Below are 8,888 nucleotides of genomic sequence, written 5' to 3' on the forward strand. Positions count from 1 at the left end.
ACTGAGCTACCAAGGCGCCCCAAATGTGCATTTTTAAAAAACCTCCACAGGTCAACTTCTTAATGTTTCTTCTAATGGTGAGAAGAAAACAACATGGTAAATGGAGATATGTTTTCAGTGTGAATTGTCACAAGCAGGTATTTAGTTCAAATATTGGAAATTTTTTTTAATAAGTCAACAAATTTGAGGATTGACTGACTTGCTTTAATTCCTTATGCTATGAACAATTAGAATTATTCATAAAAATAAGATGGAGAATATTTCTGAGAATTTTTTTCCTATTGTATAAAAAACATTTAAGTACCATTAGAATACTTGATTCTGTAACCATAGTAAATGTAATTTATGAAAAGCTTGCATCACTTTGAGATGACATAGGACTACTTGACATGACTGTATAATTTCATGTTTGAACTGTCTCCACTAAACACTTATCATTTGAACATGACTGAATAGTGATAGCTTCTGGGTTCTTGCTTTGTTTAGTGTGACAATAACAGTGGTTTTTTTTTTCTTCCTAAAATAAGTGAACTTTTGGTTGTTCCTGGGTGGCTCAGTTGGTTGAGCATTGATCTGGGCTCAGGTCATGATCTCGTGGTTCATCAGTTTGAGCGCTGTAGTTAGCACAGCTGATGGCACAGAGCCTGATTCAGATCTTCTGTCTCCCTCTCTCTTTTCCTCTTCCCACTTGTGAGCCTTCCCTCAAAAATAAATAAAACATTAAAAAAAATTAAAAAGTGAAGTTTTGTAATAATAGCAGCCACATAAGAGCAGCAATAATTTCTAGATTGATTACATCTAGTTTATCATCTGGCTGAGAATCTATTCAGATAAAAATTCAAGATATTCCAGATCAGAGTACAGGTTTTTTGGTTTTGTTTCTTTTCTTTTTCTAAAAATGCTAGATCCTAAGATTGTGAATTTTGTTTTCTTAAGAAGAGACAGTCTAAGGCTGGTTGTTGATTTAATAACAAACTTCTCATTTCGCTGGTAGCTTGTTTTCTGCCCATGTTCTCTATGCAAGTTGTTTCTAATTCTCATCTGGAAAAGTTATTTACTGCCTTAATGATTGCATGTAACATCCTGAGATCTCAAGAATTGATATCATTGAAAAGATATTTTATGTGGTAAAATTGTGTATGACTTTTTATAACTTGGTGGAATGCAAAGTTTGTTTTTCCCATAGTAAAAAATATAAAATACTTATAAACATTTTGTGAACACTTTGTTAGTCAGTGGATACAAAATGAGGGTTCAGAAAGTTAATAATAAAATATAAACTCTGTTGATTCAGATGTACTACAATAATGTAATAATAAAATATAAACTCTATTGGTTCGGATGTGAAAGGACACAGGTCTAAACCAAACTGACTCCATGACAGGCATTAAGTTTCCCCTCTGAGCTTAAAGGTCTAAGTTTCGGTTTCCCAGAATCATTAGACAATAACAGGGAAGGGCACATATTGCTCAATAAGCAACTACCCTAGTAACACCCAATCAGAAGCAGCCAGCTAATACACTTAACATTCCTAAGGACAGGCCTAGAGATGGAAACTATAGATAGGTACTTATCGTTTAATGCTAGGGTAACCAGTTACTCACCCCACGTGGGGGTCTTTAACCCACCCCGTAATTGGTTATTTTCGAAAAAGCACTAAAGGTCATGATTGGGTCCTGCCAAAAGTAACAAACACTCTGGACAATGTGTATGGTTCGAATTGCTGCAAAGGCTGTTATACAATGATGATTGGATTACTGTGCCTATGACATAATTTTCTGTAACCTTCCCCTTTCAAACTCCATAAAAACCCTACCCAGCCTTTGATCGGGGCTCTCAGCACAGATCCACTGTGTTGGTGAGGTCTGGAAGCCCGAGCTTAAGCCCAAATAAATGCCCTTTGCTTTTGCATATGTGACTCGGTCTCCCTGGTAGTCTCTGGATTTTGGGGATATTGCGATCTGGGCATAACAGATGTACTGCATTAATGTATGAAATACATTAATGTATGAAATATATGCCTCACCATATAGCATAACTGTAGTTGTCTGTGTAGTCATTGGATTAAATGTCCAGAAGATATCTGACTCTATTTCTTTGCTTTTAGACAGCCTGGAAAAAGTGGAATGTCCTAATCTAAAAAAATCTATAGGAAAATTTATTGCAGAACTTACTTACTTAACGGTTAGCAACTCTTCCTGTTTTTAAATGTTTATTTATTTTTTTAGAGACGAGGAGGGGGGAGATTGTGAGCGAGGAAGAGGCAGAGAGAGAGGAAGACACAGGATCAGAAGCAGGCTCCAGGTTTCGAGCTGTCAGCACAGAGCCTGACGCAGGGCTTCAACTCACAAATCATGAGATCATGACTTAAGTCAAAGTTGGATGCTTAATTGACTGAGTCACTTAGGCACCCAGAGTAGCAACTCTTCTTTAAGTGGAGGGATTCTCCTAAATGTAATTTTAATATAGCTCCCCCTTCATAAAGCTTTTTCATCTGGTTTTGACTCTAGTATAAATTCAGAACACTTAAAATTAATTTTTGGCTTGAAAGTAATTTATGTTTTCCTACAAGAAAACTGGATTTGTGAGCGGTAAGTGTTCATTTGCCAGATTTTTCTCTCCCTCAAAACATTCTTTTGAGTTCCATTGAAAATGGTAAATTCTACTCTTTTTTTAAAAAATGGTAATTAATTCATAGTTGGTACTGTGAGGCACCTCTCAAATGTTATGTATCAGTGAGCTGAGAATTATTGAAAACAAAACACGGTTCTGAAGTAACAATTTGGTGGCATTTCAAAATATAAAGGTTGGTATAATTAGTTGGAGTCAGTTAGCTATTTAACTCAATTTATCATATGTTTATTTATTGCATGGTAAACTATGTGATAAGCACTGTGCCACATTTCTGATTTTGAACCTCTCCAAGAGAGTACATTGACTACATTCAATAGTTCTAAATATTCATCTATTTTTTTCCTGAGTTCCACTATAGTAGAATTCTTGAACTATCAAGAGGAAAATGATGGCACAAATGTAAAGTCATCTGATAATTCTCAGTGGTTTACTAATAGGATAGCTATAGCTATTGAGTTACGCCATATCAAGGAACGTTTGGAAGAATTTTAAATTTTAATTATTCCCTTATTTCTGTTTAAGCTCCAAGAAAACTCTGATCTTCTAAGCTTCTTTGCTTCTTCTAAGCAAAAAATATTTCAAAAGCTTGAGGAAATAGAGAAAGATTATAAAAGTAACGGAAGGTAGACAGCTGTGTCTGTTTGTGTTAGTTGGGTGTGAATAGTTACATATATCAATTTTAAACCAAACTTTATTAAGGAAAGAAATAAAGCTATTTATGGTGCTAATCAAAGACAGGGGTACAGTGAATAATTCCAAGTCAAGAAAAAGGAAGAAAATCAAGGAACATGAGGAATAATTTTCCCTCAAGTCTTGTCCCATGGTGGAATTATCTTCTAAAAGCAAATGATTAAGTACAAATAATTCTGATGTCCAAGTTTATCCATGTGAGATAATGGTTTTCCTCTGAAGGAAAAGGCTGTGGGAACAACACTGACTCAACCACAAACCAAAGAATGAACTTGATCACCTAGTAGGGCTTTTCCATTTCCAATTTCTTGATCCTTGTATTTATAAATTTTCTTGCTTAAGTTTTTCTTTCAATGGTCTTTCCAAAACCTCCTGTGAAAAAGGTTAAGTTGGAAATAGCTTATTCACTGATAATAGGAGGAAAAGTAAACATTTGTTTCACTTTACTAAGCAGAGACAGTAATATTCTCTGCCTCATTCATTCAACAAATATTGTTTGAGTGCTTACTATGTGCCAGGCTCTGTTCTAAGGGTATGAAAGGTTAGCATCCTAACTCCTAACAAACCTAAGTTTTAACCTTGGCTAAAAAAAATAATAATAACAGTAATGTATACAAAGCTTGATTTTCTCATCCACAAATGAAAAATCAGTATTACATAAAACAGGGCAGGGTGCTATGTGAGAGGAAGACTCTTGCCCTTACTGAGCAACAAACTAATTCCATATGTGATGCTATGAGCCCCATTTCCTCATTATGCAATGAGAACCTGCATCTTGTAGCAGTACTCTTTGAGGCTACTCATGTTCTTATATGGGGAATTCCATGTACCTACTCTAATGTTTCTCTGTGTTAGTTCTAGATGTCAAGAATTCCAGGGCCTGGAATAAAGCTCATTACCAGCTAGGGAAAAAAGGGCATGATTTTCCCAGAACTTGCTCAGGGTGTAATAGTGAAGTACTCTGAGACTTCTGTGGGATGGAAAGTGGACTAGATACCTATAATTGAATGTGAGTAAAGCAGAGTTCAGTGTCTTCAACTTGCAATTTAGAGGAGGGGGTACATATAAATCTAGTTAATTATGACGCAATAAAGTTCTATACTTATATTTTGAACAAAGTTAGAGAATTGCTCAGATTTATTTGACCATGGGAAAGAAAATTATAAGCTCTCGAATTAATATTGACAGGTCATTAGACATATTAAAAGTATGGGAAAATACTTGATTAAAATTAAAAACTTAGGCCCTGTGAAAGAAAAGGTCACGAGAATGAGAAGATAAGCCACAGACTGGGAGAAAATATTTGCAAAAAGATTTTTTTGCAAATAAAGATAAAGAACCATTCCCTAAAATTCACAAAGAACTAAAACTCCGCAGTAAGAAAACAACCCAATTAAAAAATGGGCCAAAGTCCTTAGTTGACACTTCACCAAAGAAGATATACAGTGGCAAATATGCACAGGAAAAGATGGTCTGTCTCACATGTCTTCAAGGAACTTAGAACAGTGAGATACACCTACTAGAATGGCCACCCCTATTAGACACCTAATATATACCTAATGGCCAAATTCTGGAAAACTGACATCACCAAATGCTGACAAGGATGTGGAACAACAGGAACTCTCTCATTCCTTGCTGGTGAAAATGCAAAATGGTGAAGCCACTTCAGAAGACAGTTTGGCAGTTTCTTATAAAATGAAACATACCTTTATCATATGATCTAGCAATCATGTTCTTTGGCATTTATTTATCCAAAGGAGTTGAAACTTATATCCACACAAAAATCTGCACATGGATGTGTATAACAGTTTTGTTCATTGTTTATAGATGTTTGGCAATTTTTAATGGGCAAACCTGGAAGCAATCAAGATGTCCTTAAAAGGTGAATGGATAAACTGGGGTACAGACAACGGAATATTTTTGAACACTAAAGAGAAGTGAGCTATCGAGCCATGAAAAGACATGGGGGGAATTTAAATGCATTTTACTAAGTTAAAGAAGCCAATCCCAAAAGGCCACATACTGTATGACCCCAACTATATGACATTCTGGGAAAGGCACAACTATGGAGACAGTAAAAGAGAGCAGCGGTTGTCAGGGGTTGGGGGATGGGGAGGGATGAATACGTGAAGCATAGAGGAGTTTTTAGGGCAGTGAAAATTCTCTGTATGATATTATAACGATGGATATACAGTCATTATACATTTGTCCATATCCATAGAGTATACAAGAGTGAACCATATGTAAACTATGGGCTTTGGGTGGTTATAATGTTTCAATGTAGTTTTATCAATTCTAACTAATGCACCACTCTTTTGTTACATTTTAGAGGATGCTGAGAATAGCGAAGGCTGTGCTTGGGCAGAGGAAAGGGGTGTATGAGAAATCTTGATCTCCTACTCGATTCTGCTGTGAAGCTTAAACTGCCCTAAAACAAGTCTTATTTTGTAAAAAGTGTGGGAAAGGTAAATAGCAAAGCAACAACAAATTATAAATGAATAATTTTCTCTTAGAAATGATACAATTCTATTTATATCTTTAAGACACAATAAACTTTGGGTATCAAAATATTGTCAAATTACAAGATATACAACATTGACCAGTCATTCTCAAACAGAAAACAACACACACACACACACACACACACACACACACACACACACTCCTGCTTAGTTAATTATTGCCAATATGCGGATGTATCGATTAGAATGCCCATACATAAACTGGGTTTCATGAAACTTAAGTCTTAAAGGGAGGGATTTCACAATTAGGGAGACCACATAGTATGTGACTACTTTTGAAATTATTTCTCTACCTCAAACATATTTTGGAAGAAAACCTACTACCAGCATTGGTTTAGTATTTTTGTGGAGCACTTAATTGCATCTCTTATAATCGGATGTCTTTTGCCTTGTAGACAGGAAGAGGGAGGGTGTTAACAAACTGAAAAATCAGTATGAGCCAGTGCAGGGACATGAGTGTGGGAAACAGAGCTAGCTAGAGGCAAAGAAACATGGAGGGAAAGGTAGGCAGGTAGCGGTCCGTTTATGAAAGGAATTTCTTTGCTGTTGATGCCCTATTATCTCTGGTAAAATGAAAAGTTTATTATATTTTAGCTGTTTATATTTTCCTACTTTTCTCAGAACTTACCATATTTTATTCCCACTGAGTCATCTGCACATATGCTGTATAGTTTCAAGTAAAAAAATATCTTCGCTTAGGCCCTTATTATGTACCAGACAATGTGCTAAACAGTTTACATGCAAGGTTATGTTAGTTTTCATGAACATTTTGCAGAAGCAGCATTAGTAACCTGGTTTTATTTTGAGAAGACTGAGGTTGAATCTGCATGTGAATCTTACCTATTGGATGCAGAGTTCATTTCACTTTAATAGTTGGTCTTTCTAATGGTATTTCCCCCAAGTAATATATTCTTCCGGAGATAAAGCATAAGAAAAAAGCATCCTATGGTTAAATCAGTATGAGGGCCATAGTGGACCATATCTCTCTCATGAAGCTGCAGTGTGCTTAGGATATTAACGTCCCTGTGAAGTTCTGAAATAAAGAGATTCATTTCATGTTATCCGAGACCTTCACAAACTTTGTTTGACTGTCAGAGAATTCTTCTGTGTGTGCATGCATGTAAAACATTTAACATTTCAGGCTGTACTTTGGGAAATGTCTTCGAGTATATTGGGAGAATCTTATTAAACTGAACTCAACTCATTTAAATCCAAGAAATATAAAACTTATTCTAAGTTTTCAAATCACTCTTTGTCAGAAGGAGGGTCATGATTCACTGGGTAGTGAAAACAAAGAAGTGGCTCCTGACCAGTATTGGAAGGGAGAGCCCAGAACACAAATAGGATAGAAAATATCAGAGTTGTTGCATATCGCATAGACTGAATCATGACATTTTTACTGGGTTAAAGCATAAAATACAGTTCTCTCTGTGGTCATGGCTGAAAATGTCGATAGCCACTGTTTTCATGAAAGTCACATGAATTGTTTGTTGTGCCAGGGGTTACTGTGATGACAAATGTTGGAATTTTGTAAAATTTAACACAAAAAAGACTACTGTAGCATCATGGCAAAATACAGTATTTGTTATTCCTTAAACTTAGAGAGTTTTTAGAGCTCAAATATCTCATGGGGAAAAACCAAAATAGTTCGGTGACTTTGTCAAGGTCAAACAGACCCAACCGGGCCTAGAACCCAGGTTTTCTGACTTGCACTCTGGTATTCTATTGTCAGTGTATATTGACATAAATTTTATTTATAGAACATGAGGATTATTTCTTTTTAATTAATAAGAAAACTAGGTATAGAATTCAGCAAATCACTCCTAGATAGTAAGTCAATGACAGGTTACAAACATGCCAAAGGCTTTAATTGAAAGGCAGTAGTAACCTAGTATATATATACTTCAGTGCTGGGGTCTAATTATAATGCCACTCGATAAGTAATTAACCTAATACCCTGTTGGCGATGTTTATGTTATGTGGCCACTTAGTTATCTGGTTTCTCATTTGTACATGTAAGTGTCCCATATATATGATTTTGAGAAGACTTAGCAGATAACATGTCACTGAACACAAAATCTTGCCATGTGTAAGCTAAAGATGCCTTCAATAATGAAACCTCCAAACTCTGCACTTTTAGCAAATTAAACATTAGGTTCTACACATTTTATCTAAGGTAGGGCTTTTCAAGACTCTTTCCAGTTAAAATCCTGAAGATTATACCTACAAGTTTGTGCCCAATCATCCTCCCCTTTCCTGGCTAGTTCTAGGAAGGGAGTATCAGAAACTGGTCAGAGGAGGAAAACTCTTTTCCAGCCCTCTGTTCCCAGGAAAGCGCCCACAGGGGTCTACCTCAGGAAGTGAGCCCGGGCTTGGATTCCAGAAGTGTCTTCACATCTAAATGGGCTCTGGGGCCCAGGTTGCTGTCTTCTCCACCCAGAAAGTTCTGGCCACACTGGACAGAAATCATTCGATAACTTAATCTTGGTGAGAGGAAGAGACACTGAGGCCTGTGTATTCTAGTGATAAACGGAAGCATCCGGGTGAGTCAAAGAAGAGACATGATATCTTTAAAAAGTAATATAAACGAGTAAAGGATAAACAAGAACTTAAAGGGGGGGGGAGGGACCACCCCCACAGAAGGTGGTAGGCCTGTGGAGGGCAGATGACCCTGTCGTTGAGCCCTGGAGGGTCTGGGGGTTCTCTCCGGGGAGGCTTTTCCCTGGCTGGGAGAACACAGGAGGTTGGAGGAGGTGAAATTGCCTAAAGCCCAGGAGCGGCCCTTGGACCCTCCCCCTTCCTATAATTAACTCAACGCCTGTCCCGCCAGTAGGAACCCGTGGCTTCCCCGGACCGCCCCCTCCCCTAGCCCATCTTGCTGGGGGGAGGAGAGGCTCTCGCGGAGGGCGGGTGGTCGACCCCCGGCCACGAGAGCCCCGGCCCTAAGCGGTGCGGAACCCTGACCTTGCCTGGGACCCGCCGCCTGCGCGATCCTCCTCACCCCTCCCCACTCCTCGCCGTCCTCCCGCGCCGGCCGCGCCC

Source organism: Suricata suricatta, chromosome 1 (assembly GCF_006229205.1).
Source record: "Suricata suricatta isolate VVHF042 chromosome 1, meerkat_22Aug2017_6uvM2_HiC, whole genome shotgun sequence".
Classification (NCBI taxonomy): Eukaryota; Metazoa; Chordata; class Mammalia; order Carnivora; family Herpestidae; genus Suricata; species Suricata suricatta.